The sequence below is a fragment of the Lemur catta genome, chromosome 5 (genome assembly GCF_020740605.2).
Source record: "Lemur catta isolate mLemCat1 chromosome 5, mLemCat1.pri, whole genome shotgun sequence".
In the NCBI taxonomy this organism is placed as follows: Eukaryota; Metazoa; Chordata; class Mammalia; order Primates; family Lemuridae; genus Lemur; species Lemur catta.
Window position 1 is genome coordinate 63,079,726 of NC_059132.1, and position 22,427 is coordinate 63,102,152.

Here is a 22,427-nt window from a genome sequence, read left to right on the forward strand (position 1 = left end):
TATATTGAGAGAGAACTATCTAAGGTAATTAACTCTGGGCAAAAGGATTTTTAGATGAATCTGACTTTCTATCTTAGGTTTTTCTATATTGTTTAAAGTTTAATACAAAAGAGCATTTGTTTTATAACTAGAAAAAGCAAAAATCTATTTCAATTTTAGGAAAATCCAAGCGTCCAGATCAAAAATTTCAATTTAGGGAATAGTGGGAATAGTGGGAAATCTGGGGAAGAAGTCAGCAGGACCAGATCACAAGGGCCTTTTATGTAATATTCAGAGCATGAACTTTTATCTTGTGGTGGCTGTACTTCCTCAACACAAACGTGTGTGGACACTAATAGAAATGCACAGCAGTGTGCTGAGGTCATAGAAAAAATGCAGAACATTTTCCTGAAGTGCCAATTTCACTTGATAATTTGGACAACATTTTAAAAATTTGTTTTAAGTAAATTTGACTGAATTTGACAAATTTAGTCAAACGTAAAATTTACATTTGTCAAAGGAAATATATTTTAAGAGGAAAAAATAGAGACTTGAAAAAGAATGCATGAAATACATGAAATAATACATATACATGGCATATACTTGAAAAGAATCCATGTATAAGCCAAGCTTTCTTGTGTGGCACACCCAGATCCACAATGTAGTTAAAGATAACACAGTAGAAAAAAATGAAATGTAATTGGAAGTCATTAAAATGTTTTAAGCAGGAGTGGGACATAGTCAGAATTTTATTTTCAGACCATTTAGCCTGCTGGTTATGTCTGATGTATAGAAGTGAGGACACTCCTAGTTGAAAAGTAAGTACTACTAAGAAACTCAATGTGGGAGTCCTAGGACTAAATCTGACTTTTGTTCCCAAATAAGAGACAAATGCAGATAAGCAGGGATGAGGACAAAGCAAGGGCTGAATCACAAAAGCTTCACATCATAAGTCATCGTATTTATCTAAGTGAACATCATAGAACTTATTTACAGTCTTGCCACAAACTGCCACTAAGGTAGAAAGAAGTTGATAAATTGACATAGCTCTAAACCAAGATCCTTTAGTCCTCAAGAAATCACCAAAAATTTCCTCAAGTTCACAAAGAAGATATTCCAAGGGGGATTCTCCAAGTAAGTAAACACTAATTATTTCTGTAAGGCTTAGGCCACAAGACCTTCGGATGGGACCTCTATCTCTGTGATATGGCGTGCACCACATTAGAAGGGCCATGACTGATTTTGCCTAGTCATCCAAGGCCAAATGCAGGATGAAGAATGAACCTCTTGCTTGCTTTTCCCCTAGACTCACATGCTAATCACAGCCCTCAAGACCTTAGTCCCCAAAAGGGAAGAAGACACAAAGAAGGACCAACCCAAGGTGAAGTGCACCAAGAAAAGAGCAGCTCTTTGGCTAGAATTTTAAGATAAAGAGAGACACTTAACATGGAGAAATAACAAAAGGAACAACTTTTAATCTAAACAATAGATGGGGCAATAGAGGAACACCTCAATAATATGGTGAAATACCATGAAAGAGAAGCATAAATCATTTGTGTTTGTCCTGTTCAGAACTTGCCACATACTCATGATTTAAAAAATCAATATCTTTGGTTCCAAAAAAATTCTCTACTATTATCTCATCAAGTATTTCTACTCTACTGTTCTGTACTGACCTATTAGAGGCATACAGAGCTTTTTGTCTGCTATCTCTGACTCTTAACTTCATTTTCCTATGTATATATATTTTTCTTTCTATTTTGCATTCTGAGTAAGCTCCTAAACATTCCATTCCACTGCCCTAAGACAGCACTTCTTAAATTTAATGTGCACATAAATCACTTGGGGGAAATTATTAAAGTATTAAATATCTCAGTGTCTCAGTATCTAGGCTGGACCTGAGGTTCTGAATTTCTATTAAGTTCCCAGGTGATGCTGATCCTGATGCTTTGTATTCATTCATTGCTACGTGGTATAGAAATTCTCTTCCACTCTAATCCACTATATTTGGTCTGTAATTTATTCTAGGAATAATATTTAGTCTAGAATTCATTTCAGCAATAAAATTTCTTCTTTCAATGTCTATATTTCTTCCTAGTATTTCAAAATTTTAAAATATTTAACATTTCTTGTATTATTTCTTCCAATTTCAGTTTCATACTTTTTTCATGTTTTTAAATGGAATTCATTTATTTACTCAAGCATCCTAAACATACATATTTTTTCTGACTTTAAAATTAGTTTTATTTATGTTCTATTTGTTAAATTTGGTTGCTGTCTTTTAGGTTTAGATTTCTTGTTGAATTTTAAAATTTTAGTGCAGAAACCAAATTTCAGTGCTTTTATTTTTCTTTCTTTCTCAATATTTCTTCTCTCTTCCTTCTTTCCCTTACTGAGGCCTTACTTTATACTGTCTAGGAGTTTTGGGGTTGCCTACACCTAGTTTTTGAGGCCCACATTCCAAAATCAAGCCTGGTCTTACTGTGACATTCCAGGTCTCCTGTCTTGTGGTGACATTCCAGTCATTGCAAATATGGTTTCTGATCCTATGGGCAGCTTGACTGAGGTCCCAGTTGCCAGCCTTATCCCATGTTTGCCCCTCTAACTCCTCAGGACTATGTCTTGTTTATCTCGTAGCCCCAGACATCATTGGCCACAAGTTGGTCTGCAGTCTCTTTCACAACGTGATGGACAGACTCTAAGATGGACCTCATCATCCCTGTCTCTTGGCATTCGTGCCTGTGTTCATGCCCTTGAGTGTGCATAGGACCTATGATTTTCCTCTAACCAACAGAATATGACAAAAGTGATGGGATGTCATTCCTATGCTATTCTATTACATAAGCTTCTGTCTTGCCAACAGACTTGTTCTCCTTCTGCCCCCGTGCTGGCTTTGAGGAAGCAAGTGGTTATATTGGGGAACCCCAAAATGCTAAGAAACTGTGGGCAGCCTCTAGAAGTTGAAGAAGCCTCCCCCAAAAAACTCCTACAGATGCAAAGAACTGAATTCACCAACAACCTAAGGGAGCTTGGAAGTAAATATTTCCACAATAAAGCCTCAGATGAGAATTCAGACCCAGCCAACACCTGGATTGCAGCCAGATGAGACCCTGAAGCAAAGAACTCAGTTAAGTCATGGCAGAACTTCTGACTGACAGACCCTAGATAATGGTAAATGTGCGTTATTTTAAGCTTCTAAATTTATGGTAATTTGTTTTGTAGCAATCTATAACTAATACACATGAACAGTAGAAACTAATATCAGCCATGGACTTCAAACAGTGAACCTACCTTTGGTCCCATGTCCTTAGAAAGAGTACTTTTTATCTCTTTGTCCTCTTTACCCTCAGGGGTCAAATTCCCAGACACTACTACCAGCTCCCAGTTCTGTGCCCAGCAGGCCTGTGGTCCCAGCCTTATGCAAAGCTTTGTGTTGCTGCTCACTTTCTGGCTTATAGAGATGTTTACATTGTTTTGAAATTTGTTGCTAAGTTATTTTCTTCTTCTGTTTATATTTGACCTATTTATGCTTTGTGTTTGTAATGAAGGAGAATGAGTTTTGTATTCATCTTGGCCAAAAGTCTTTTTAAAAGAATAACTAGTTTTATCAATTCTATTTTCTGTTTACAAAAGCAATAAGTACCTTGCTTATTAACTTCTGCCTTAAAACTCCCCTAGGAGTTCTAATTAATTCTTGGTAAGATGGATAAGCATACTCCAGGCTATTCCTTTACTGAATTCAGCTATAAATCTTGGAAATAATGCATAGAGCAGCTATTGAGGACTCTGAAATATAAATGGTACTGGGAAGATAGGCAAAGAATAGAATTGGAAGTACCACTGAATTGGGGGTGAGTTTGCCATTTATTCTTCTTCAGTATCCCCTGACACAGACTCCAGGTAGCTCACAACTCCAAAATGAGTGCTGAGGTACAAAGACAGATCCAGAAGAAGCTCTTAGTTCTGGCTCAAGGACTAGAAAACGGGTCTCCTAACACTCAAAAAGAATAGGAGGAAACCTCTATATTTTTTCTTTTCTTCATTCTCTCCCATCCCATCCCTCAAACAATCCCTTAGTGAAAACTCTAAGTGAGGGGAAACTTCATCTCAAGGCGGGAGAACTGTGGTCTCAAAATGGTGTGGTAAATACCCACTTCTTTTCACTCTCTCTGTGCTCCTGACACTTTGTCCTGAACGAAATTGCTGTCACAGGAAGAATGCAGCAGAGTAAATAAGATCCAAACTTTCTAGCCAAAGACCCTAAAAGGGGAGCTCCAAGAAACTGAAAGTACCAGGGAGATCATGAAAAGGCAGGAGCTTGGGAAACAACCCCATGAGGTTGATTATAAACTCCTGGCTCATTTCCAAGAAGTAGCATGTGCATAGGTCTGACCTTAAACAGCATACCATATACTTTGAGAAATGAACTATGGATAGTATGCCACCAAGGACCAGGAATGACCACTGGGTGACATACATTTAGGACAAATCAAAATAGCACTGCAAAAGTTTTAAAAACTAAACTCACCACAGAAAGCTGACAGGAACATGCAGCCTGAATCTAATCAGATTTATTATTTGCTAAAGCAAAAATATCAACATTCCAACAGAATTTATATAAGACCCAGGGTCTTATAAGATAATACTCAAAATGGTCAAGATACAAACCAAAAGTACTTGTCATATGAAGAACCAGGAAAATGTCAATGTCTCACAAACGAAAAGATAATTAACAGATGCCAATCCTTAAATGACACAGATGTTATAATTTTCTGACAAGATTTTAAAGCAGCTATTTTTAAAAAATGTGAACAATTAATTGCAAATACTCTTGAAATGACTGGAAAGACAGAAAGTCTAGCAAAGAAATAGAAAATAAAAAAGAATTAAATAGAAATTTTAGCACTGAAAAAATTATTCCCTGCTTCTCACCTACTGAAACAAAATAAATCTCACTGAATGGCTCAATAGCAGAATGGAGATGGCAGAGGAAAGAGTCAGTAAACTTGAAAATAGATCACTAAAAATAGGTCCAATCTGAACTAGAAAGAAAGAAGAAAAAAAATTGAAACAATGGACAGAGCCTTGGGGATTTACGGGACAATTCTGAAAAGCTCTAACATTTGTCATCAGAGTCTCAGACAGGAGATATAGGCTGGGTGCGGTGGCTCATGCCTATAATCCTAGCATTTTGGGAGGCTAAGGTGGGAGGATCACTTGAGACCAGAAGTTCAAGACCAGCCTGGGCAATGCAAGACACTGTCTCTACAAAAAGTACAAAACTTAGCCAGGTGTGGTGCTGTGTACCTGTAGCTACTTGGGAGGCTGAAGCAGGAGGATCACTTAAGCCCAGGAGTTTCAGGTTGCAGTGAGCTATGATGATGCCACTGTACTCTAGCTTGGGCAACAGAATGAAATCCTATCTCAAAAAGAAAAAAAAAATAGAAAAAGAACACTACAGAAAAAAATATTTGAAGAAAAATTGGCTGAAAACTTAGATGAATCGAAAGACATAAATACATAAAATCAAGAAAATCAGAAAAGCCCAAACAGGATACATCCAAAGAAATCATCCATGCCCAGATACAATATAAACTGCTGAAAATTAAAGACCAATAAATAGTCTTAAAAGGAAAGCCACAGGAACACTTAAAATGAAGCAATGAAACAATGATTTGAAAACTAGATTTCTCATCAGAAACCATGGAAGCCATAAAGGAGTGGCACAACATTTTTCAAGCACTGAAAGAAGAGAATTTTCAACCCAAAATTCTATGTCCAGTGAAAATATTTTTTAGGAATGAATATGAAATAGACATTTTCACTATAGAAGGAATGAAATAATGTCATTTGCATCAACTTGGATGGAACTGGAGACCATTATCTTAAGTATCTCAGGAATGGAAAACCAAACACTATATATTCTCACTAATAAGTGGGAGCTAAATGATGGGTACACATGGGCACAAAGAGATATAAAGGACATGGGAAACCAAGAAGTGGGGAGGATAAGAAGGGAAGTGTGGAATACAAACTTACCTATTGGGTACAATGAACACTATTCTGATGATGGACCCACTAGAAGCCCTGACTTAAAGACTATACAAGGTATCTGTGTAACAAAAACATTTGTACCCCCTTAATATTTTGAAATAAAAAAAGACATATTCAGATGAAGGAAAATTAAGAGAATTCATAATCAGCAGACCTGTTCTAAAAGAATTTCTGAAGGTCTTCAGACAAAAAGAACCAATACCAGAAGGAAATGTGGAACACCAGGAATGAAGAAAGAGCAACAGAAATAGTAAATATTTGGGTAGATATAGTAGACTATTCTTCTCCTCTTTAGTTTCTTCAAATATATTTGACATTGAAAGCAAAATTTATAACATTGTCTGATGGGATTATCAATGTAGATAGATATGATATGTGAAACAACTACAACATAAATGCAGAAGGGTAAAGAAATCTATACAGTAGTAAGGTTTCTACATCTGAAGTAGTAAAATATTGACAAAGGAAGTAATATATATAACAACTACAAAGAACAAAGTAAACATCATCCATAATAGCCCTCCAGAGATAATTATAGTTTGGTGTTTATCATTTCTGATTTGTTCTGGTAAATAGATATACATATTAATAAAAACATATACCTTTTAAAGAAAAGATGTGATTAGAGTGTCCATGTAGTCTTGTGATCTTCTCCTTACAATATTTTGTTGAGGTCTTTATATAATATTGAACCTATGAATATGAATATATATGTCTTCCTTTTTAATAGCTACATAATATATTATATAGCTGAATCATCACTTATTAATATTTAACCAGTCACTATTTTTAACATGAAGTTTGTTTCCAGTGTTTTTGTATCATAAATATATGCTAAGATAAACATAGATTATTATAAAGTATATTTTTTGTACACTGGTCTGATTATTTTCTTAGGATAATATCCTGGAAATGGAATAACTGACTTAGTTGTAACATTTATTACCAGAGTGCCTTCCACCATGGTCATGACTTCACCTACCTACTGCAGTTCTCCAACAAGGTCCACATCCTTGTGCTTCATGCAATTCTAGTCTCCAGTTAGTCTCTTTTTATTTCTCTAATTTGTGCAACATCCAAACTCTTTATTGATCCTGTGTTGCTGCTGTTGGAAGTCTCAACTCTATCCCCTCTAGAGCAGAGCCAGAAATTCCTCTCAGAAAAATTTCCATTCATCATAACCTCAAATCTCTCTAAGGTAATTTTTCAACCTAAATTCCATGTGTGATGTGGGTCTCAGAATATGCAGCTGCCCCTGACGTTTGATACCTGGACATGTCTGAATTCTTAACTGAAACCTTAGACTACATGCTACTGAGCTCACCTGCCTCTGGAGCCTTTAGCTGAGGTTGGTTTTAACTTACTACCACCTGAGTCTATTCTAGTGTAAAAGCTTCAAAATTTACTTAATTTGCTGCACTATACCAAATGTTAGTCTTATTGAGATACAAGACATGTTTCAGGATCTCAAGCTCAATATCTTCAACAATTAGCTTCCCACTTTCTAAAGTTCACACAGGAGACTGGCAGTGGGCACATTTCAGGGCCAGTGGTTCTTAGCCAGGAGGGAAACCTCAGAACCGTCTGGGGAATTTTAGCAACATACAAGTATTCTCAAGTGAGGGGCTCAGGCATGTGGATGGCAACAAAATTTCCCTCATAAAACAGCTGCTCCAGCACTAGACAAATAAAAACTGCTTTTTAGTTATAGAGCTTGGCCTTAACCTAGTGGTTCTCAACCTTGGATGAACATTCAGATATCACAAGGGTGGTTTTAAACAGCACTGGTGCCTGAACCAGACTCCAGAGATCCTGATCCCTAATCCTAACCCGACCCTATCTCGCCCTAACCTTAACCATACCCTGATAATAATTGTTCTGAGGTATGTCCCAGGCAATGAGAATTTTAGAAGCTGCCTAAGTGATTCTAATGTTCAGGCAGGCTGAGAACCATTGAAAACCTTCATATGGAAACTTGATTCCAGACAGCTGGGCTGGACCATGGCTAGAAGAAAGAATAGAGATGACAGAGGCCACAGGTTCATTTCCAGAGAAAGGTGTTGCCCTCTTCTAAATGTAGAAAGAAGCCCTGGAATCCCTGATCCTAAAGTAGGTGCAGGACAGCTGGCTACCCAGAGAATGCTGAGTGAAGCAAATAGGAGTCTAGGCTCTAGGCCACACCTTCCTGGAGTCGCCACTCATTCCTGGTAAAATATCACCAAACTTGCCACTGTTCAATAAAAAGCAGGAGCAAATATGTGCGTGTGTTTATAACTTTCTACACCAAACATAGAAAATAATGATTCAACTTTCAGCATGTATAAAATTTTGTGTTTCAGGATTGTTTTATTTCAAATTACATCTCGAAGAAAATGCATTATTTTTTACTGGATAAAAGTGCCTCCCTACTGAATCCTGGACCTTTCTCTGAAGCCTGAATAGAAGCATTGTAACTATAATGGCTAAAGGGCTGGTCTGGAAATTCTCCCCTCAATTGCAGAAAGGGAAAAAGAACAAAACCAAGCAACCAAACAAAGTAAACAAATAAACAAACTATCACAACACAAAAACCTTGGGGTGAACAAAGATACATATTGGATTGGGAGAGTGATAGATCTGGTATTCATAGGAGTGGAGGAGTGTGGAGAAACAGAGAGAGAGAGACCCTATAGGAAGGAACCAAGCAGCCTGTCTCCTTCCTCGTATCCCTCCATCTCATTACCTAGAAGATAAAGGGTCCCTGCTTGTCCTGAACCCTGGTAATGTAGGACAAGGTACAGTGGGACTTATGGTTTTTTAAAACCTTTTTATTTTGAAATAATTTCAAATAAACAGAAAAATCACAAGAACAGTATAAAGAACTCTCATATATCCTTTACCTAGGTTCATCAATTGCTAATATTATGCCACATTTACTTTCTCTCCACCTATCTATTGATAGACTGGTATATATCTTTATATATATACTTGCTGAAGCCTTTGAGAGTAAGTTGCAGGTAACATCCTCCTTTGTTCCTACTTTATCTTTAAATTCAAATTTCACCAGCTGTCCCAATCGTATCTCTCATGACACATTTTTGCCCTCAATCCAGGACCACAAATTGCACTTATTTTTTTTCTTGCTTTAATTCTTCTTTATATTACCACAGTAAAATATTTAACAAAGTCCAAGAGATTACTGATACACAATAACAACCTATGACTTCACATTAATGGGGCTATCAACAACAAACTGTTCAGTGAAGTAACTAGAAAAACGTTCCAATATAAAGAGTGATTTGCTATTCTATTTACACAGTATTGAAACCATCAAAACCTTTAAACACCCAGAAAGTTCAAAGTAATATTAAATAATTGATAACTCTGAAATAATGCAACATCTTTAAATACCTTCTAAATGACCAAAAACAGATGAAATTTTGTTCAGTATAACTTCAGTGAAGTTTTTTTACCCAGAACTATATTTTTAAATTGGTAACCCATGTACAATATATATGAAACCTTTAAGTGACTAGATTGTTCAATAAATAAAACTCCATATTGCTTTACTATTACAAACTAATGAGCTTATAATTCAGAGAAATCCTTTTAAGAAATTCTAGCCTATAGAATGACATGTTCAAATTGTTTGGTCCTATTAATTTCTTTAGCAAAACCTCTAATTTCCTTATAAGATATTTAATTCCTCCGAATATCATCTTTAAAGGGCCTGACTTGATTTTTGTCAAAAAAAGATCACAATTAAAACTTAAGCCTCCAGTCTCCAGTCTCCAGTCTCCACATTCTTCATGAGTTTCAGCTCAGTGTAAGCCAGCACAATGACCTTCCCAGGAATTTTCCACGGTACCAACTTTAACACTTTCCACAAAGTATCCTGTCTTTCTCTAGGCTTTTGGTAGAATGTGATGTTAATAATGACATGCGGTGTTCCTTACATAACCTGCCAAAAAGTGATTATCTCCTTAGAAGAAAAGCCATGGGCTGCAATCACACGTCTGAGTTGACGGACATCCAAATGGATTCTATATAAAAAGAAAAGGTTTGTGTCTTCTGGAATATGAATGTCCATTTTTAATAAATCCAAACAGATCCCAACATAAACTTCTTCAAACTTGATGGGTTTTACGTGACCCATCATTTCATAAATCCTTGGCACCAAATCTCTGGACATTATATAACCCACCCCACTGCCGTAAGGAGGGAACACCTTGAAAGGATACTCCTGGTATGAAATATGGGGTTTTTGGTAAAATCCTCTATAGGAATAATTATCAATTAGAGGATAACCTGTGAAAAAACTTCTCTGAGTGGTTTAGGTTTAAAAGATATTTCACTAAATTGCCAGTATTGATGAAAACATTAGTGTCTGTCTTCATGATATACTTGGCATTGGGGCAAAACTCAGTTGCCCACCTGAATGCCACAGTGGTTTTCAAGGTCAGGTTATTGTATGTGTCTAAAAAATCTTGTCAGATTATATTGCCACAAAGGTGTTCATCCTCTAAAGACAATGCTAACATTTTGTCTTCCCTTTCAGTCTGTTGGCCTACTAAGGAAAATGTAAGAACCTCATATCCCCACCAAGACTTTTTTTCACCCCAAGTGACTCTAATGGCCTGTCTGGCTTTCACATCTGAGGGGTCAGAGGGCAGCAGAATGACCAGAAATGGGTGTTGATGAAAGCAGTCTGAATGCTCTGGAAGTGTGAAGCGGAAGTCTCGTCTGTAAATCAGCTCATAATCGTAGAGGCACATCCAGTTTACACGTTCTGTCACACCATAGTGGGGAAAGCTGAGGTACCACATCATAAGGAAACTCAGGAGTAACAGCAGCAGGAGACTCCATTTGAGGGATGGCAGGGACATCCTACTCGGAAGCCAGGGTCATCCACAGCACGTGAGCCGCAGGGTCTTCTTGATTTGTTTCTTTTGAATAAAAGACTTTCAATTTTCCCGATTGAACATTCAGCAGTATGTAATTGTAAAAAATAATGCCTACTAAAAAACAGAGCACCCCAGATTGGCTTAAAATTCTGTCATATGCTGCTTATAAGAAACACTTCTGTAGAGTTTCAGATGAAATGAAAGCACTAGCTGAAGTTTTTTGTTGTTTTCTGTATTCCATGCTTTAATTAAAATACTCAGATTTGCTGTGAACTACTCTGAAACAGAAAAAAAAAAAAAAAAGACATGGTTTGGTAATTTCCTCCTTGCTTTTCCTGACAAAGCAGCCACCTCCTTACGCAGGCACTCCCATGTTGCCCAAGGGCCCACCAGGCTGCTTCTCCCACTCACTCAGCCGTGTGAGGGGAGCCCCAGGGAGCGGCAGCTCCCACAAATTGCATTTAGTTGTTATGCCTCTTTAGTATCTTTTAATCTGGAATAGTTCCTCAGCCTTTCTTTATCTTTCATGACAATGAATTTTTAAAGGGTACAGGTTAGTTGTTTTGTAGATCAAGCTAGTTTTAAAACTTCATAACAGGTTGAAAATGCGTGGGGCCACAGAGAAGGGCCTGGTCCAAAGGCCAATGGCCTTATCATTACAGCACTGCTCAATCAGCTGTAGGTCTGGAGATGTGGCAGCATGTCCATGGCCCTAAAGAGTGTGAAGGATGTTGAGGAGTGCCGAGGGTGGCAGACTTAAAGAAAGGGAGGCTGGCATGAGGGTGATCCAAAATTGAATTTGGCTATAGAGTTAGGGAAGGGTTTTAGGCCATCTGTGAGTGGTATCAGATTCAGCCCTGCAGGTAAGGGGTCCTTGGGAGCTGGACTTGGGCTGTCTGAGCCCCTTCAGGGGAAGGGGATTTGGTGGGGAAGGGCTCTCCTAGAAGAACCTAGCTTAGGGTAAGCAAACCAGGAAGATTCATTCTCTACCTTCCCCTAGCACTCTGGCTCAATGGTGGATTTAGATTTTTCCCATCCCTCCAATACCATAAAGGAAATGTGCAAGGGAGAAGGAAAGAAGATGTTGGTTTTGCTAGATGCTTGAGTTTCATTTTCAGATTTATTTGAAACCAGCCCTCCTCCTATACTCCATGCTCTCCAAGCTCATGGTTCTGGAACTTCACCATATTTAGAATATTTTTAATTTCTCTTGACCTTTTCACAGACAATATTTATGGAATTCCTAGGCCCCCCTCTTTCTCCTGCTGAACTTTTGCTTCTCCTTCAGAAAGTGGCTCAGCAGTTATCACCTCTGCAAAAGTATCCAAATTCTTCCAGGAGTTGTTGTATGCTGCTTTGTTCTTCTATTGGCCTCAACACTTTTTCTTATCTTGTTATAGTATTTAGAATGTGATGTATTGTTTTGTTTTTAAAACATGTCTTAGCTTTCTGGAAACTTACATAGGAAATAAATTCTTTTCTTAATGGTGTATCTCCAGGGTCCAGCCTAGTGTTTGCCATAGAGAAGCTGACCAATAAATTCTCACTGTGTGAATAAATGAATACACTTAAAAATGACTGAGTGGGTAAAATTAACATGATTAGCTTGAATCATTGAAAATCATCTATAAGAACCCAATTGAATTTATATTTCTTTAACATTGGTCAAAGAAGTAGTTATGCTTTCTTAAAGGCAAAACCATATGCAAATAGCCACCAAAAATACCACAGTGCCATCTATTGGTAAACATGTTAGCAGACAGAAGAGGCACCGAGAAGCCACATAAAATATACCCTGAGTAATGTGCCCCTTATGTAGGTTATATAAAATGTGAAAGATGGAAACAAAATTGAGAGATGTGGTTATGGCATTTTCCAGGAAAATTGGAAAATACTTTTTCCTAATAATTCATGCAAAATATAATGATATTTTTAAATGCAGAAGAAAACAGGATAACAAAAAACATTATAGTTACAATAAATTATTGAAAGCTTTCTCCACTTCTGCCCCTTCCCCCCAGAGTTGGAATGAATCAAGGATGTCAATGATCATATTTTGTGCTCAATATTATATATTAATTTCCTGTGTTATTAATCTGTCCCTTCTTTTTATTGCTGTCAAAGAAGGGTATTTTTCCTGTTCTCCCCTCCTTTTCAGAAGCTGAGTGCAAAAGATATGAGCAACGTCACGTCACTGGTTTTCTTCTAAATCTTATGGACTCCACTTTCCACAGTAGTTTCACTTCTGAGTTTTGTCTGGACTGAGTTAACTTCCTCACCCAGGCCCCAGGAAGCAGCAGCTACAGATGGGACTAGCAGCAAATACACGACTGTCTGAGTGGTGAAGGTTGTGGAAAAGGTCACAAATAAGCTTTTACTTTTCTTGGAGTTTCAAATTTAGTTTATTTATGTGCAGTGCAATATCAGTGGGAAAATATAAATCACAATGCCATGTTTTATCTTTAATTATAGTTGGTAAGCATTCCTTTTGTTTCAAGAATACTTGGAGTTAACAGTATAGTAAATCTTTGTAAAACTCCTCCAAAGTTCAATCAGTAAGCATTGGCAAACACAAAGTCATTAAATTCATTTTCATCAGTTTTTTGTCAATAGTTCCATAAGCTATTAATAGTAACAATTCATAGTATTTGCATGTATATCCTGAATTATTTTGACAACTGAACACATGACACATTTTATAAAGTCAGCTTAAGAAAACTGAGCACAATTTTTTCAATATGCATCAAATATTGAAATAAAGAAATAAGGGAAATATTTTTATTTCCTAATTCCAAAAAATTGAAATTTTGACTTCAAACAGCTGAAACACCATCCATTGTGACAAACTAATATTTTTATATCTAGCTGAAATTCTTCTTTAGCAGATATAAAAGACTGAAAAATATCTATCTCACAAGGTTGATTTTTTTTAATTAATAAACTTTATTTTTTAGAGTAGCATAGCAAAATTGAGCATAAAGTACAGAATTCCCATATACCCTTTGTCCTCACATACACACAACCTCCCCTTCTGTAGGCATCCAGCACCACAGTGGTACATCTGTTACACTGAACCTACATTGACACATCATTATCAGCCAAATTCCATAGTTTACATTAGGGTTTACTCTTGGTGTTGTACATTATATGAGTTTCGACAAATGTATGATGACATGTATCCACCATTATAGTATCATACAGAATAGTTTCACCGTCCTAAAAATCCTCTGTGCTCTGCCTATTCATCCCTTTCTCCTCCCAACCTCTGGTGACCACTAATCTTACTGGCTCCATAGTTCTGCCTTTTTCAAAATGTCATATAGTTAAAATTGTACAGTATGTAGCCTTTTCAGATTGGCTTCTTTCACTTAGTATTATGCATTTAAGGTTCTTCCATGTCTTTTCATGGCTTGATAGCTCATTTTTTTAGTGCTAAATAATATTCCATAGTTTAGATGTACCACAGTGTACCCATTTACTACTAAAGGATATCTTGGTTGTTTCTAAGTTTTGGCAATTATGAAGAAAGCTGCTATAAACATCTGTGTGTAGGTTTTTGTGCGGACATGTTTTCAGCTCCTTTGGATAAATACTAAAGAGTGAGATTGGTGAATCTTATGGTAAAAATATGTTTAATTTTGTAAAAAACTACAAAGTGGTGGTACCATTTTGCATTCCCACCAGTAATGACCAAGAGTTCCTATTACTCCACATCTTCACCAACATTTGGTGTTTCCAGTGTTCTGGATTTTAGCCATTCTATACTATTAGGGATGTAGTGGTATCTCACTGTTTTTTTAATTTGCAATACTCTAATGAAAGGATGTGGAGCATCTTTTCATACAGATGTACTTGCATCTATATAGCTTCTTTGGTGATGTGTCTGTTCAGGTCATTGGCCTATTTTTACTTATTTATTTATTTATTTATTTTTAATTATGACTGAGAAAGACTTCAAAATTGGCCCATTTTAAAATCAGCTAGTTCATTTTCATATTGTTGAGTTTTAAGTGTTCTTTGTATATTTCAGGTAACAGTCCTTTATTAGATGTGTCTTTTGCAACATTTTCTCCTAATCTGTGGCTTGTCTTCAACATTTCTTTGTAAATTTGCAAGTCCTTTGAGGAAAAAGAAATGTACCCAAAATATTAATTGGGTAGTTTCATATCACAAGACTACTCTAAAGCAGAAGGAAAGTAATTACAAGTTTTCAAATTTTCAATCAATTGATCTTTGCTGTTGTTAGCAAGGTCTTGTATTCTTAGCAATTGTTTGGTGACTTGATCTTTCACTTTCTGCAAAAAAATATTTTTTAGCTTTTTCTCAGTTTTCTAACAAAGATTCCATAACTGAAATAATAGTTTCTCTTTACCATCTCTCCTTATAAATTATTTATTTATTTATTTATTTATTTATTTATTTATTTATTTATTTATTTATTTTGTGCAAGAATCCCAGCCATTTTTATAGCTGGCCAAAGTTACTACCTCAGATCCTATTAAAGAGCATTTAAAATTTTTTGTTGAATATTTGATTTTTATTTCAGGCAATTGATATCTACTCTTTTTTGCAGTGTTGGAAGAAAACTACTTACCCAAATGCACTATATTTGCTGAAAATAGCTTTTAATATTGTCTACTTTATCATCTTACAAATGTTTTATCCACAATACACAATTTTGTTGTTTTGTTCTGCTGCAGCATATTTGTAATTGGCATTTATCATGAAATTTGTGACATACCTTCTTCTACTCTCCTTTTTTCTTTATTGTTCTGGTTATAGCACTAGCTTTGCATATCCACCCAATTCTGCATCACTAATATGCTTTCATTTAAAAATTTTAAATTTTTCCATATTTCTTTTAATTATAAAGTAACTTAGTAATATTAACTTGTTTAATTAATGATTAATAGTAAATGTTAAATAGGATCTATTAAATACTTAAAATAATTAAAATATCAGTATTTCAGTTTAATTACTAATTATAATTCACAGTTATCACTGTAACTCCTGTCTGCATAAAATATTTTTTAATATATTTTTAACACATTACATTATCACCAGAAAAGTGCTGTGATGAAAAGACGTATATTGGAATACCCTTTCTGGTTAGAAATTTCTGCTTTTGTAACAAAGAGAGTCCTTCAGGCCCCTCCATTCTGTCATATGTGAGAATTGCATGTCCCCTCATCGCTCTAGTCCACAGGCAGGGTCCTCAGTGTTCAGAATGCCTTCTCTTTCCCCTTGCCTTGTGTCTCTTTTCGCCAAGACCCAAACTCCCGCCTCCGCCTCCAACTCAGTACCTCCCTTTCCCGATGTGAATCCTGGGGTCGAGTTCAAGGTCACACGGGCCTCCCCTTGGCGGCTGGGCCAGGCTTCGGGCTGCCGCTGGACCTGCGGTTGGAAGGCGCAGGGGCACCGATGACCCCCGGCTGGATCAGGGCGGGCTGCAGGGCCCGCGGGGCGCCCGAACCGCGGCTTCCTCTTGGCGTCCGCAGGCCTGCGGTCGGAGGCCGCCAACTAGCGGGGAGGCCGTTCTGTGAGGCTGTGGGGAAATTTAAGGTACGCTTTTCCTGCCAGTGCCACTGACATATTTCAGAAAACAGGCTGAAGTTCTGAAAGGACATAGTCAGGAGTTTATTTCTTACAAAGATGTTCCCCATGTTTTGTTAGTCCGTAGGAACAAATCATTTCCCTTGTTTGTGATTCTCACAACCGAAATTCGGCTACGAGACACGCGTTCAGAAAGCAGTGAGGGTTCCGAGACCGAACCGCATGATCGCGGCTGAAGGCCAGACTCAACAGGGCTTGAGGGCAGATGACCGCCCGAGGCCGGACTCCATCGCCTGCGGGCAGCTAACCCTCTCGGCGGCTCTGCACCCGGGCGCCGCGGGTGGTGTGGGCCCGCCCCCTCGCGCCGCGCCGGCCGCAGCCCCTGCCCGTACGGGCTCCAGCGCCTCCTAGAGCCTCCAGTTGCCCTGTGCACGTCCCACACGAGGCTTGTCTTCTGGCGCCTCTGATTGGCCAGCTCCCTTCGCTCAGACCCAGCATCCTTTCACCTGATAGGCCACTTTTCGTCCCTCGCCAGGCCTGGTTTGAGTCTGGAAACCCTTTTCACTGCCCTAGGGCCTGAGGCCTGAATGCGGCACCCTGAGGAAAGTCACTAATCGGTTTCCTCCAATGCTTCTCTAGTCTTCCACGAAGGGCGGGAGCTCCGGGAAAGGAGCTGATCCCGGGGCAATATCCGAGTGACGGGAGGGAGACTACAGGACTGGGTTCGCTGGAGATAAACGAGGTGAGTTAATAGATAGCAGGAGTGGGGTGGAGCGGGAGGGCAGGACCTGGAAATACGGGCGCGGCGGGAATCCCGGGGAGGGCGGGGGCGAGGCTGGTGTGCAGGCTTGGAACGAGCTACCCCTCCTAGCCATGAAGCTGTGGCGTGCAATTGCTGAGTTTTCCCGTGAAAGATTTCGAATGGAAAAGCCTACAAACTAATGTAATGGAACTGTGCGTACGCAGCCCCCATATTTTTAAAGGTTAACAGGTGACTATATCTAGTTCAGGTGTTGTTTAAAGAAAGAAAAGGTGACAAACCGGAGGAAGAACTCGCTCCAGTTCCCTGAAGAGGCATCCACGCTTCTGATGATGGGTTACGTTCTCTCAGTTCCTGTTTCTATTAAAAATATTTTAAAAGTACTTTTCCAAATGTCAGGTGCAGTATGACGTCATTTAAACGAACTTTTTTTATTTAAATGATTTTTTTTAATTTAAATGAATTTTTAAGGACAGGCAAAACAGTATCAATTGCTATCTTGTACCGACCTTTTTTATCTATCTAACCTCTTACCAGTTACTTTTTTTCCTGTCTGGTATTGATTTCATTTTATCTGCGTAGATACATACTTCTGTTTGTCGAGTCCATTCCATTGAAAGAGTAAATCATAATGTGTTCACATGTTGAACATTTAGGTTGTGTACTGTCACAGCGTGGATTTGGGAGAACTGACAGGCTCTGTCCCTGTGGTCTCAAGCTTTTTCTTATTCCTGTTATTCAGCATGGTGTTAAGACTCTTCCATGTTGCTGTGCCTAATTTATCTTAATTCTAATGACTGCAAATTACTCCTCTTTGTGTTTATCTCCCTGCTCCATTGTACTTTTTCACTCTCCCAATGAAGGTCTTACAAATTCTAGCAGTTACTAAGTGCTGCCAGGTATTGCACCAGCGTGTCACAGTTTTATGTCACAGTTTTTATGTCCTTCCATATCCTTGCCAACCGTGGCATTATCTAGCTTTTCAATTTGTGCTGGTCAAATAGGTGTAAAATGAGATCTTGTTACTGTTTTATTTTTCCATCTTTTTTTTTTTTTTTGGTTCTATGAGTTGTAAACTTCTTTAAATAATTGTTAGCATTTTAGTTTCCTCATCTTCCTACTGCCAGATAGTATCCTTTGTCAATTTTTCTATTGAGTTGATTATATTTTTCTGTTAATATTTCAAATATTCATACAGTCTAGATATTAATAGTTTTTTGGTTCTCAATATTTTAAATACCTTCCACAAATATATAATGTTGTCATAGATCCTTAATTGAACAGAAAACCTTAATTTTAATGGAATCAAAATTATAAATTTTTACATTAGTTTGGCTTGTGTTTGTGGGACTTATTAGTACTTCAAGAAGTTCTTCCCTACTCCTAGTTCACAGAATGGCCTCTTTCATTTTCTTTTGCAAGCTTTAGGATTTACCTTACACTTTTAGGCATTTAATCTATCTACCTTTGAATGTGAGATCCAGTTTAATTTTTGTCATTCAGTGAGCTCGTTTTTTCTGGCATCCTCTACAAACTATTCGTCCTTTTCCCATCGATAGGTGCTGTCTCTTCTGTCCTCTCCAACTGGCGCTTTGCTAGTAGCCTTCCTCAGGCCCTACCAATAGGAGGTGCTGGAGGAAGATTGGACTAGAAGGGTGAGAGAAGACTTTCCATTTACTTCCTGTTTTTCATGTTTGTTGACATCTCCACAGCAAGGGTTCTTCATCATGGCAGCAGCAGATAAATCCAGTGACAGCAGTTGTCTTTAGTCTGCAGGTCTTCCATGCTCCTGAAATCAGCCTCATCATGTCTCTACAGACACATCAACAATGGTGGTCCAGTATCTACTCTTCAGATCTGGGTCCTAGTTCTGGGGGTCTCTTCAAAGAATCTTTTCTTTGTGCTCCCAAATCTAGAGGTGACAGCTGCTTTTGTCATTACTGCCTCTGATACTTTAGTTCCCCTTTTCCCTTTTCAATCCTTTTGTAACCAATTAACAACAATTTACATAAACTCCTTTGTTTAGTTTCTGTGCAGTTTCTGGCTCCTGGGTGTACCCTGACTGACGCACCCTTAGGCCTCAGGGGGAAGGGGAGGGAATCTGTAACCAGAGCCTAGGGGGAGCTGGCACTGTGGAGGAAGGGTTGCCCACTGGCACCAGGGCAGGCTATGCTGGGAGTAAGTAGACTGATTTCTGTTTTGCCACCCAAACTCCTGCTAGGCCTGCCTTTGGTCAAATCCAACAGGAGCCAGAGGGCAGGGATGCCCAGCTAATGCCATCAGTAGAAGCCAATCTGCTAGGACACAGAGGTCAGAGATAGGCAGAACATGGATCTGGGTTTGGGACAAACAGAATAAACCAGGTCAAGGATTCTTCTGTCAAGACCAATTTATATACTTAGAGCTTGGATCCCATTGCTTTCTTCCTTAAATAGTATGCACTTGTTTTTGTCTGCCCTCTCTCCTGTACCTTCACCCTTTATTAACTTCTTACTCTTTATTATCTACACATAGCTCAGTTTCTCTCAATTAAAAAAAAAAATATTCCCTCTCTCCCACATCCCCATCCAGCTGCTGATGTCTCTCTTCCAAAGCTGACTTCATGGGAGACTCAGTTACACCCCCTGCCTATGTTTCATCACCTCCAAGTCAGGCTCAACCTACTACAGCAAGGCTTTCACCCCTGCTATTCCTATGGCTCCATTATTGACAAAGTCACTAAGCACTTCTTTATTTATAAATCCAGAATGCTTTGCCTTTTTGGTTATCTTTTGGGCATCTCTACGTATCCGTATTTGTTCTCATTCTCATTTTTTTCTCTCTACCTCAAAGAAAATCTGAGCCTTGCTGCTCTTTCAGCTGTAATCCAGGGTTATTAAACTGGAGCCCTGATGGTGTGGGGGAGAGGAAGCATTCTATAGTCAGAGCATTAACTCTTAGTCTTTTGGTGGGCCTGTATCTTGGGGCTGTGACCTTCACAAGTGTTTTATAAGAATATATCTATCCCTCTCCTTCCATACCCTAGACCTCTACTCCTTTCCCTGGCTGCACCATTCCAAATTTATTTCCATGAAGCTCTGACTCCTGTTGACTATTTTTCCTCCCTTAGGTGAGACATAAAGCCTGGAGGAGGTTGCAATGGGAGAAATTCCCTTCTCCCAACTGGGATGAGACTCTGGTAAAATGTTTTCCCCTGGAGAATAGGCCTTTGTTTTGAAGAATGTTCTGGGTGTATTTCATAATCATTATTCTTCTCCTCTCCCTGCCATAACCACAAGAGGATCTTTCTCAGATCTTTATTGCAAGAAGCTGATGGGCTTTCTGATGGTGAAGCCCGCAAAAGTGTGGGACCTCTCCTAAGGCTGTGGCTGTCAGGAGTTTCTCACTCTCAGGGGAGTCTGCACTCTGCCTCCAGCTGGTTGTCAAAGTTACCATTTAAATTTTCTCAAACATGTTATTGTTTCAGCTTCCAGGAAATCACACACTCTCTTTAGTGGATCTCCCTCCCTTGCACCATGGATATTGGTCATCTTAGGATCTGTCCTAGCCCCTCCACTTTTCTTGCTCTTTAAGAGTCAACACATGATCTAACACTCACCCTGTCCTTTGTGTTCCCATTTTCCTGAAGGAATGTTCCATCCACTTGTTTGCTCCAATTAAAAACCATGGTGTCATCCTTACTGTCTCACCTTTCTCATCCCCACATCCAAGCTATTGATTCTACCTCCTAATTATCTTTTTCTTTCTAATTATCTCTTAAACCCATCAATTTCTCCAATTCACCACTACTCTCCTGCTGTACTTGTACATTCTCTATCTTAGAATTATTGTGACATTTTCTTGCTTCCAGTTCTGCTTCACTCAGTTCATTAACTCCACAGCTCAATTGTGGATGTGCACTTCTGAACTATTACGGAATGTAGCAAAAGTAGTATGTAAAATATGTAATAACTATGTAATATAAAAATATGAAATATGTAATAGAAATATATAAATGATCCCAACACTAAGGAAACAATACTGATCAATAATTAAATAATTGATGGACAATGAATGACAACATGTAACAAAGTATTCAGTAGTTTTTATAAGGTTCAATGAATGTTCATGAAGCTTGTTCAGGGGCTTGAAAGATGTGCCATTCTTTGAATTTTTAAAGAAGGGAGAGGATTGCAGATGAGAAAAAACAAAAATACATAACATGAAACAATATTTGTGGTTGTTTTAGGGGGGTCATGATGTGAAAGCTCACTGTGTGGACAGTTCTGAGATTCAAGTGGTGAGGCCATGGCACATCTGGACACTGAGGTCATAGACTTGGTCTGCAATTCCAGTGAAGGCCTTGTAAGTTTGAAACTGAACACCAAGGAACAATTGTGCTCTGCGTTCCAGGGGTTGGGGAGAGGGGAAACACACCATTCCTTGGAAATCTTACTGCCTTAAGAGGGATCCCTCAGACATCAGTGACTTGTGTGAAAGAGGCCTTTGTGCTCTGGAGAAGGAGGCCCTTCTTGAATGTTGGGACAAAACTTTTAAACAAGGAATTGTACCACATCTGGGCATGAAGCCAGAGAACTGTCTGAGAGCAGGGCTAAGGTTCTCAAAGACTTTCAAGGAGATTTCCAGCCTCTTCTATTCCAGTCTATTTTTTTTTTTTTCCTAATTGACCATTTTGTATATATGGAGGTTATTGGTTTTTTTGCTTTTATATCCTGATACTTTAATAAATTTTTTGTTGTTTGTAGTTTTTCCATCAATTATTTGAATTTTCTACATATATGACCCCTACAAAGAAAACTATAATAGATTGAGAGAAATTAAACACAAACTAAATAATGGAAGAATATGTTATATTTATGGTTGAAGTTCTCAGTATTTTAAAGGCATTGTTCCCAAACTGATCCATAATCCAATGTAATCCTAATCAGATTTCCAATAAGTTTTATTATAGAAATTGACAAACACGGTCCATATTTAATATGTAAATACAAAGGGCCAAAAATAGCCAGCACATTCTTGAAGAAAAACAAGGTAGAGCATCTGCTCTGGTGAATATCAAAAGTGACAATAATCAAGACAGTGTGGTTTTGGTGCAAAAATAGACAAACAGACCAATGGAACAGACCTACACAAATATGAACATTGGTTTACATCTAAAGTGGCATCATACAACAATGGTTAAAGGACTCTTGTAAGTA

The 22,427-nt window shown here is 38.2% G+C and overlaps 1 long non-coding RNA gene and 1 pseudogene across 1 annotated transcript; one reads left to right on the forward strand and one right to left on the reverse strand.

Annotated features, from left to right (window-relative positions):
- Positions 1-9,944: 9,944 nt before the first annotated feature.
- Positions 9,945-10,910, reverse strand: LOC123638787 (annotated as a pseudogene).
- A 6,101-nt stretch (positions 10,911-17,011) lies between these two features.
- Positions 17,012-21,973, forward strand: LOC123638419. The gene is made up of 2 exons (XR_006735343.1): positions 17,012-17,211; positions 21,458-21,973. It is a non-coding gene; the product is annotated as an uncharacterized LOC123638419 (long non-coding RNA).
- The last annotated feature ends 454 nt before the right edge of the window (positions 21,974-22,427 follow it).